The sequence below is a fragment of the Tarenaya hassleriana genome, unplaced genomic scaffold, assembly GCF_000463585.1.
Source record: "Tarenaya hassleriana unplaced genomic scaffold, ASM46358v1 Cleome136, whole genome shotgun sequence".
Classification (NCBI taxonomy): Eukaryota; Viridiplantae; Streptophyta; class Magnoliopsida; order Brassicales; family Cleomaceae; genus Tarenaya; species Tarenaya hassleriana.
The window spans coordinates 97,841-107,928 of record NW_010964159.1 but is presented as its reverse complement, the minus strand read 5'-3'; the positions used below and the strand labels follow the sequence as shown (position 1 = coordinate 107,928).

At 43.3% G+C, this 10,088-nt stretch overlaps 1 pseudogene; it reads right to left on the bottom strand.

The window, feature by feature from the left end:
- Nucleotides 1-3,162: 3,162 nt before the first annotated feature.
- Nucleotides 3,163-7,525, bottom strand: LOC109116469 (annotated as a pseudogene).
- Nucleotides 7,526-10,088: the final 2,563 nt, after the last annotated feature.

Below are 10,088 nucleotides of genomic sequence, written 5' to 3'. Positions count from 1 at the left end.
AATAGGGAGATCAAGGCGATACTTGAGAAGACGGTGTCAAGGTCAAGGAAAGATTGGGCATCCAAGCTTGATGACGCTCTATGGGCATATAGACAGCCTTCAAGACACCCATCGGTATGTCCCCCTTTCAACTTGTCTATGGGAAAGCTTGTCATTTGCCGGTTGAGCTTGAGTACATGGCATATTGGGCAATTAAGAAGCTGAATTACGATTGGAAATCCGCTGCGGAGAAGCAAGTGTTGCAGCTTCACCAACTCGATGAGATCTGGTTGGATGCCTACGAGAATGCCCGGATTTACAAGGAGAGAACTAAGAGATGGCATGATCGTCGGATTTTGCAGAGGGATTTTAGAGAAGGTGATCAGGTACTTCTCTCTTTAACTCAAGGCTCAAACTATTTCCAGGCAAGTTGAGATCGCGTTGGTCGGGGTCTTTCACGGTTAAGCACGTCTACCCTCATGGAGCGATAGAGTTATATGGCTTTGGAGGGGATACATTCAAGACCAACGCGCAAAGGTTGAAGATTTACAACCCCCGGGAGCATGACAAAGAGAGGACCAGAAACTTCCCACAGCTCATTCGAAACGGACAAGAAACGCGGACTGTGCAATCCTGATCATTCACTCAGCCCCGGACCAGAAAATCACTCAATCCACTCTAACCCCCCATTTGTGCTCCGACTATATCTTATCACCCCTTGGATAGTTTTATACTGCACATTTACTCGAGGACAGCCAATCCACTCTCTCGTCCACTCCGCCGGAGCACACAGCCACCGACTCCTGTCGCCGCGTCGCCACCCACCGTCGCCAGCGTCATCGCCTCGCCGGAAGCACATCGGGCGTCCTCACCTCGCCGGTGCCATCTCGCTCTCTCCCCCGACTCTCGCTCTCCCTCTCTATCTCTCCCATTTTCGAATTTCCACCGAAGAGGTAATGCTCAGATCTCCTAGATTTCTAGGTTTTCAAGGTTTTAAGGCTAAATTCATACATGATAGGCCTAGACTAGTCGAGATCTATGAGTTTTAGCGAGAGATTTGGTCCGATTTTGAGCTTGGAAGCTCGAAAATGGCGGAGTTTCGCGAATTTCAGTCCCGGTCCGGCGGACCGAGATTTGGTCCGGCGGACCGAGACTCGCGAAGAAGAAGACCAACGCGCGGACAGCTGGTCCGGCAGTCCAGCCACTGTCAGCTCCGGACCAGCACTGAAACGCAATTTCGCAGAATATTTCTGGTCCGGCGGACCAAAATTGGTCAGGGCCAGACCACACCCTTCGGACATTGATTTTTCACGCTCATTTCAGCCCGATGGATCAGATTTATTCGACTCGGACTGAATGTAGGTGATACATGATTTTTTGCCATTTCTCGACTCGTGTGAAATTAATCGAACATATTGTTTCCTTTTTGCAGATGGCCCCCGTACTTCACAAAGACAAGCGCCCGAAGTTTACCCGACCGCCGATTCCAGAGAGAGCGATCAACAGAGCTGACTGACCTCGAGCCCATTGTTGAGGACGACATTGTCCCTCCATACGGAGTTGGTTTCTCCCTTGAGGAAAAAAGCTTGCATCGGATACTAAACCAGATGGGAACTTCGCCATCTAAGTTCATCAGCCGCGAGATCGAGCAACTAGGCCTATATGAGAGCGTGCGATACCTATTCCACCAGCTGGGTTGGGATAGACTGTTCGAGACATGGGAGGACACACACACCACGCTGATCCTCGAGTTCTTCGCCACATACAGATGTTGGCTACCCAGAAATGGGTCTGTAGAGCGCGGCTACATGACGTTCCAGCTAGCCGGTCGCCGTCATTGCCTCACCATGGCGGATTTTGCAGAGATCTTGGGCGTCCCACGAGGGACAAGACAGGTTCACCCCCCGATCGACCCTGATGCATTACAGGAGTTCTGGACGATTATTGGGTCAGGCGAGTTTGAGACAGGGAAGAGCAAGTCGACCAGGATCCGACACCCCGCGGTACGTATTTTACACATGTTTATTGCGGGTGTGTTGTTTACTCGTGGCAAGCAGGGGAATATCAAGACCATAGAGTTGTGTCTGCTTAGACGAGCACTACGGGACGCGTTCGACGGAGACGATTGGGGCATGGCTAGCCTTGACCTAGCCTCTAGGGTGGCTATCCACCTTCATGAGATATCAGAGGCAAAGCAGTCCACCAGGGTACCCAGACTTGCGTCTCGCCATGCTCAGCTCGAAGAGGGCGAGGACACCGAACTGAGGGAGAGGACAGTTCGTCTTCCTATGGACCCCCTCCCTCCCTTCACCATACATGGTCTACAGTTCCACGTAGACGGAGAGGAGGCACCGGCCGCGCCTGCACCCCCACCCCATCGACGACACAGGGAGAGAGCTTCATCTCAGTCTCCTCAGGCACATGACCATACTGGGGATGCCTCTGATCACACGGTTTTTCCACCGTTTTTCTAACGTCATGCATCACAATTCTTCTCACATTCTAGACATCATAGGATGTTAGATGGGCATGGATAGATTGTTTTGCTTGTTTTTCCTCGCAGGAAGACTCCACGATGAATCCTCACTGATACGAACCCGGGATCGACGATTCTCAAATTAGGTAAGAAAGATAGTCGATGGATGTTCAAAAACCCACTAACGACACGTGAACCGAACCTAGGACTTGTTTCAGTCACAAGAACGCCCTAAACCCAATCCAGACCCGGTTAGAGAACCTTTGAAACGAGCGAAGACACTACAAACACCTGGTGGTAAAAGTGTTTGATAAGTCAAAAGAACACTACCTCAAACCTTACGAAGTTTAGAGTTAGTACTCAAGAACATAAGAAGAAACCTCTCAATTCAATAATCTGAGTTTTACATGATAGATGCTCCCTTTTTATAAGGAAAGGAAACATTGAAAAACTAAGAAAAATAAAAGAGTTTGCTGAAAACAAAGAAGACTAAAAACCATGCAATTGTAATTTCCAAGGTAGTCGAATATGACCACATTTATTGCAAAAAGACCAGAATTTTCGTAACTCCTCTTCTTCATGACTTTTCAAGCATTCTTTTGGACTTATTTTGCTTCATTTGGGCTGATTTGGGCCTCAAGTAGGTTAACCAAGGCATGGGCTTGAGTTTGGGCTGATCCCACTTGATTTTGAAGCCCAAACTCTTCTTAAAGTAGCATTGTAAATGTTTCCTTCAATCTCTTTGCCTTGGCGCGAGTTATGGGACCGTCACTCTTCAATTTTCGTTTCAAGAGCTCCTTTCGATCCGCTTGAGAATCTCCTGCTCCAGTTCTCTTGTTGTCTCTCCCGTGCTTCCCGATGTCCTCATCATTCCCTTCCTCTTGAAAGGAATTTGCCCTCAAATCCGAATTATCATCTGCATCAAAACGAGCTAAGTCAGCAACATTAAACGTAGAGCTAATGTTGTACTCACCTGGAAGTTCAATCTTATAGGCATTGTTGTTGATTCGTTCGAGAACTTTGAATTGTCCATCTCCCCTCGGCATAAGCTTGCTCTTCCTCTGATTTGGAAACCTTTTCTTGCGCATATGAATCCACACCATGTCTCCTGGCTCGAACGTAACTTCCTTGCGCCCTTTGTTTGCTTGCTTAGCGTATTGCTCCGTGCGTCGCTCAATTTTCTTGCGGGCCGCTTCATGAATCTTTTTTACAAACTCAGCCTTGTTCTTTCCGTCAAGGTTAGTCATTTCGCTCATTGGCAATGGCGAAAGATCCAATGGTGTTAGTGGATTAAAATCGTAAACGATTTCAAAAGGCGAGTAACGCGTAGCACTATGCACAGATCGATTATATGCAAACTCAACATGCGGTAGACAGTCTTCCCACGTTTTAAGGTTCTTTTTAATTAAAGCACGCAACAATGTAGAAAGAGTCTTATTCACTACTTCCGTTTGTCCATCGGTTTGTGGATGACAAGTCGTCGAAAAGAGTAGCTTAGTCCCTAATCTTCCCCATAGAGTCTTCCAAAAGTAACTTAGGAACTTAGTATCTCTATCCGAAACAATCGTCCTAGGCATGCCATGCAACCGAACAATTTCTCGAAAGAACAAAACCGCAATATGGGATGCATCATCGGTTTTATGACAAGGGATGAAATGTGCCATTTTCGAAAATCTATCAACCACAACAAACACAGAATCCTTCCCTGTCCTAGTTCTAGACAATCCAACAATGAAATCCATTGAAATATCAATCCATGGTGCACTCGGAATCGGTAAAGGCGTATACATACCATTGGGTTGTACCTTGGATTTCGCCTTCTTGCACTTCATGCATCTTCCACACACCCGTTCAACATCTCTCTTCATATTTGTCCAATAGAAGTGTCCAATAGAAGTGTTCCTCCAAAGTTGGCAAGGTCTTGGCCACTCCAAAATGTCCCATGAGACCGCCTCCATGAGCCTCTTGAATAAGCAAATCCTGCATAGAACAGTTAGGCACACAAAGTTTGTTCTCACGGAATAAATATCCTTCAAACCAATAATATTTTCCACTTGCAACCTTTTCACATGCCTTGAATACATCTTGGAATTCCTGATCAGATTCGTACAACTCCTTAATATGTTCAAACCCTAGCATTCTCGCATCCAAAGAAGTTAACAACGTGTATCGTCTAGACAATGCATCAACCACGATGTTTTCCTTACTTTGCTTATGTCGAATAACATAAGGAAACATTTCAATGAATTCTACCCACTTGGCGTGTCTTCGACTCAACTTGTGTTGTCCCTTTAGGTACTTGAGCGATTCATGATCGGTGTGAATCACGAACTCCTTCGACCACAAGTAGTGTTGCCACGTTTGCAGAGCCCTTACCACTGCATACATCTCTTTGTCATACGTCGAATAATTCAATTGAGCTCCGCTCAACTTTTCGCTGAAGTATGCGACTGGCCTCCCTTCTTGCATCAGCACCGCACCAATTCCTACACCAGAAGCATCACATTCGATCTCAAATGTTTTCTCGAAATTAGGTAAAGTCAAGAGTGGAGAGTCGATCAACTTCCCTTTTAATGTTTGGAATGTCTTCTCTTGCGCTTCTCCCCAAGGAAACTTGTTATCCTTTTTAATCACTTCCGTTAATGGGGCAGCTATGGTGCTGAAGTCTTTGACAAAACGCCGATAAAATCCTGCCAAGCCATGAAAACTTCGGACCTCACTAGCAGACGTAGGAGTCGGCCAACTCTTGATGGCTTCTATCTTTTCCTCATCGACGTGTATGCCCTGTGAACTGACAACAAATCCTAGGAAAACAATCTTATCAGTGCAAAATGTGCATTTATTAGAATTAGCGTATAATTTTTCGCCTCGCAGTAAGTCAAGAACACAACGTAGATGTTCAACATGTTCTCCTGAACTCTTGCTGTAAACTAAGATATCGTCAAAGTAAACAACAACGAATTTTCCAATGAGATTTCTGAGAACATGATTCATAAACCGCATGAAAGTGCAAGGTGCGTTAGTTAAACCAAAAAGCATTACCAACCACTCGTAGAGCCCTAGCTTCGTTTTGAATGCTGTCTTCCAGTCATCACCCTCTTGCATGCGAATTTGATGGTATCCACTCTTCAAATCTATCTTTGAAAACACAGTAGAACCATACAATTCATCAAGCATATCATCAAGACGAGGTATAGGGTGTCGATACTTCATCGTTATGTTATTGATTGCTCGACAATCAACACACATACGCCACGTTCCATCTTTCTTTGGAACTAAAATTACCGGTACGACACATGGCGACATGCTCTCCCGAACATAACCTTTCTCCAGGAGCTCAGTCACTTGTCGTTGAAGCTCCTTTGTTTCATCTGTGTTAGTACGGTACGCTGGTTTGTTTGGAAGGCTAACACCGGGTACGAAGTCAATCTGGTGCTCAATTCCTCGCAAGGGTGGTAGACCACTCGGGATCTCTTCCGGAAAGACATCCTCATAATTCTGTAACAACTTACAAACACTACTAGGCAAAGAAGAGATTAGTTCGTTAGCAAATAAGGCCTCCTTGTACATGAGTAAAATCATCGGCCGGTTCGAAAGCATAGCTTTCTTAATCTCTCTAGCTCTCGTGAAAAGAAGAGTGTTTGTCCTCTCGAGATTTCTCTCACAGGTTTTTTTCTGGGGTTTTCTCAACACCTCACCAAGTTTTAAGTGATCTACCTCATGGTCACTCGTATTCAACGCTTTTTCTCTTTTGAGTAGTGTAACTTGATCTTCGTATACCTCTTTCGGTGTGAGAGGCAATAATCGAATCCTCTTGCCCTTGTTTTCAAATGAATATCGGTTGGTGTAACCGTCATGTTTGGCTCGTCTATCAAACTGCCATGGACGCCCAAGTAGCAAATACCCTGCTTGCATGGGTACTACATCGCATAATACTTCATCATCATAGTCACCAATAGAGAAAGGTAACTTCACTTGCCGATGTACCTTTGTTTCTCCGCTATCGTTCAACCATTGGAGCTTGTATGGCTTAGGATGCCGAGTGGTAAGCAATCCCAATTTTGTAACCATAGACTCACTTGCTACATTGGTACAGCTACCTCTATCAATTATAACACTACAAAGCTTCTCCTGAATAAACCCGCGTGTGTAAAAGATATTCTCTCGTTGCTCGATAGCCTCCACTTTGGTTTGCAAATTCAAGGCACGTCTTGCAACCAACATATCACCTCTAGGAGCGGACTGCTCCTCATAGTCATCTGAGTCCGAAGAAAACTCACGACTATTCTCTTGTTCATCCCCACTTTCAGACTCAGTTTCATACTCCCCATTTCGCATAACCATCACGCGTTTGTTTGCGCAATCTCTAGCATAATGACCCCTGCCCAAACATCGAAAGCATGTGATATCACGGTTACGTGTTTGAGAGGTAGTGCCAGTACCTTGTGCCTTGGGTTTCAGCGATTCCGATTTGGGCTCGGAGTTGGAAGTAGTATTCAGCTTCTCTTGCTTCCAATGATTTGACTGAGAGTATGATGTCGAACCGGATCGTTGCGGTATTTTACCCTTCTCCTTGAGTTGCCGCTCGACTTTGATGGAAAGATGCAAGAGATCTTCCAACCCCTCGTAGTGATGTGTTTCAACACGGTTTTGAATTTCTTGGTTCAATCCCCCAAGAAACCGTTCGGTGGCGGCTTCTTGACCCTCGTCAATATGAGCACGAATCTTTAGTATCTTCATCTCCTTATAGTATTCTTCGACGCTACGACTCCCTTGTGTCAATTGTCGCAGTTTCCGACAAACTTCTCGATGGTAATATGAATGCACAAAACGTCGCCTCATCACTTGCTTCATAGCTTCCCATGTGTTGACTGGAAGTTCCTCCATGCGCCTCCTAGTCTCAACCATCTGATCCCACCATATTAGTACATAATTTTCGAATTTAGCCGATGCAAGCTTTACCTTCTTTTTTTCGAAGTATTGATGGCATTCAAACACCATCTCCACCTTTCGTTCCCATTCAAGATAAGCTTCAGCATCATTCCTTCCATTGAAAGAAGGAATCTCCATGCGGATGTTACCAAGGTCATCATCCAAACGATCCCTTGCTTGTCTTGCATGTCGTCGTTGTCTTGGTGCAGGAATGGGATCCTCTCATAATTGATTTCTACTTCTTCCACTTATTGCTCATCTCTTTGTCTATGACGTTGAGGTTGTGGTGGGGCGGCTCTACCAATCTCTAGCTGTGCAAACCTATCCTCAAATCGTTCGGCAAGTCGTTCGATTTGTTGTGCCAAGGTCTGTTGTATAGCTTCGAGTTGCAATCGATTCAAGCCGGCATGATCACCCGATTCACGAACAGTACTAGTGTTTGTTTCGTCACTCATTGTTGTACCTTGCAAAACAATCAAACATTAGATAAAACAGAAAGAGACAAGGGAAAAGAGGATGAGAGAACCTCACAATCATTAGAATAGTGTTTCGCTCAAATTTTGTGTCACTCAAGCTCTCCTTTTTCTTCTGATATGTCTGGTTTGCACTAACAACAAACTCATTAAGTCAAAAGAAAAGTATTCAATTGACAAATCGCACACTATTTCCACGACCCAAAATCGTCCAAGTGTATACGAAGACAAAATATTCCATTTAAAAAAACAAGATTTTTTTTTCTCTTCTTTTTTGTGCAAGACGAAATCAACTTCTTTTTCTTTTTTTTTTTTGAACTTTTTTTTTTCGATTCCCTTTTTTTTTCCTCTTCTTTTTTTTTTCACTTGTATATCTCTTCTCTTTTTTTTTTTTGATTTTTTGTTTTTCTTTTAAACCTTCAAAAACAAAGAGAAATGATTAGGAAGAAAAATGATAGAAAATGTAAAATGAAATGGAAAAGATAAATAAATATAGATAAAACATAATGTAGAGAAACGGGACTCTGATACCAAATGATACGAATCCGGGATCGACGATTCTCAAATTAGGTAAGAAAGATAGTCGATGGATGTTCAAAAACCCACTAACGACACGTGAACCGAACCTAAGACTTGTTCCAGTCACAAGAACGCCATAAACCCAATCCAGACCCGGTTAGAGAATCTTTGAAACGAGCGAAGACGCCACAAACACCTGGTGGTAAAAGTGTTTGATAAGTCAAAAGAACACTACCTCAAACCTTACGAAGTTTAGAGTTAGTACTGAAGAACATAAGAAGAAACTTCTCAATTCAATAATCTGAGTTTTACATGATAGATGCTCATTTTTTATAAGGAAAGGAAACATTGAAAAACTAAGAAAAATAAAAGAGTTTCCTGAAAACAAAGAAGACTAAAAACCATGCAATTGTAATTTCCAAGATAGTCAAATATGACCACATTTATTGCAAAAAGACCAGAATTTTCGTAACTTCTCTTCTTCATGACTTTTCAAGCATTCTTTTGGACTTATTTTGCTTCATTTGGGCTGATTTGGGTCTCAAGTAGGTTAACCAAGGCATGGGCTTGAGTTTGGACTGATCCCACTTGATTTTGAAGCTCAAACTCTTCTTGAAGTAGCATTGTAAATGTTTCCTTCAATCTCTTTGCCTTGGCGCGAGTTATGGGACCGTCACTCTTCAATTTCTGTTCCAAGAGCTCCTTTCGATCCGCTTGAGAATCTCCTGCTCCCGTTCTCTTGTCGTCTCTCCCGTGCTTCCCGATGTCCTCATCAACATGTTTCGACGCACTCTAAATATGTTTCGACGCACTTTAAATATGTTTTGATGCACTCTAAACATGTTTGGATGCACTCTAAGTATGTTTGGATGCACTCTAAACATCTTTCGACGCACTCTAAAAATGTTTTGATGTTCTCTAAACATGTTTGGATGCACTCTAAGTATGTTTCGACGCACTCTAAACATGTCTGGATGCACTGTAAATGTGTTTGGACGCACACTAAACATGTTTCGATGCACTCTGAACAAGTTTGGATGCACTCCAAGTATGTTTTGACGCTCTGAACGTGTTTTGGTGCACTCTAAACATATTTAGACGAACTCTAAACATGTTTCGACACACTCTCAATATATTTTATCGCACTCTAAAAATGTTTTAATACACTCTAAACATGTTTGGATGCACATTAAGTATGTTTGGATGCATTCTAAAAATGTTTCGACGCACTCTAAAAATGTTTCGATGCACTCTAAACATGTTTGGATGCACTCTATGTATGTTTCGACATACTCTAAACATGTTTGGATGCACTCTAAATGTGTTTGGACGCACTCTGAACGTGTTTTGACGCACTCTAAACATGTTTAGACGAACTCTAAATATGTTTCGACGCACTCTAAATATGTTTCGACGCACTCTAAATATGTTTAAATATACTCTATACATGATTCGACGCACTCTAAAAATGTTTCGACACACTCTAAAAATGTTTCGATGCACTCTAAACATGTTTCAATGCTCTCTAAGTATATTTCGACGCACTCTAAAAATGTTTGGATGTACTCGTCTAGACGCACTCTAAATATGTTTGGATGCACTCTAAGTATGTTTCGATGCACTCTAACCGTGTTTTGACGAACTCTAAACATGTTTCGAGTGCGTCCAAACGCACTCTAAACATGTTTGGACGCACTCTAAATTTGTTT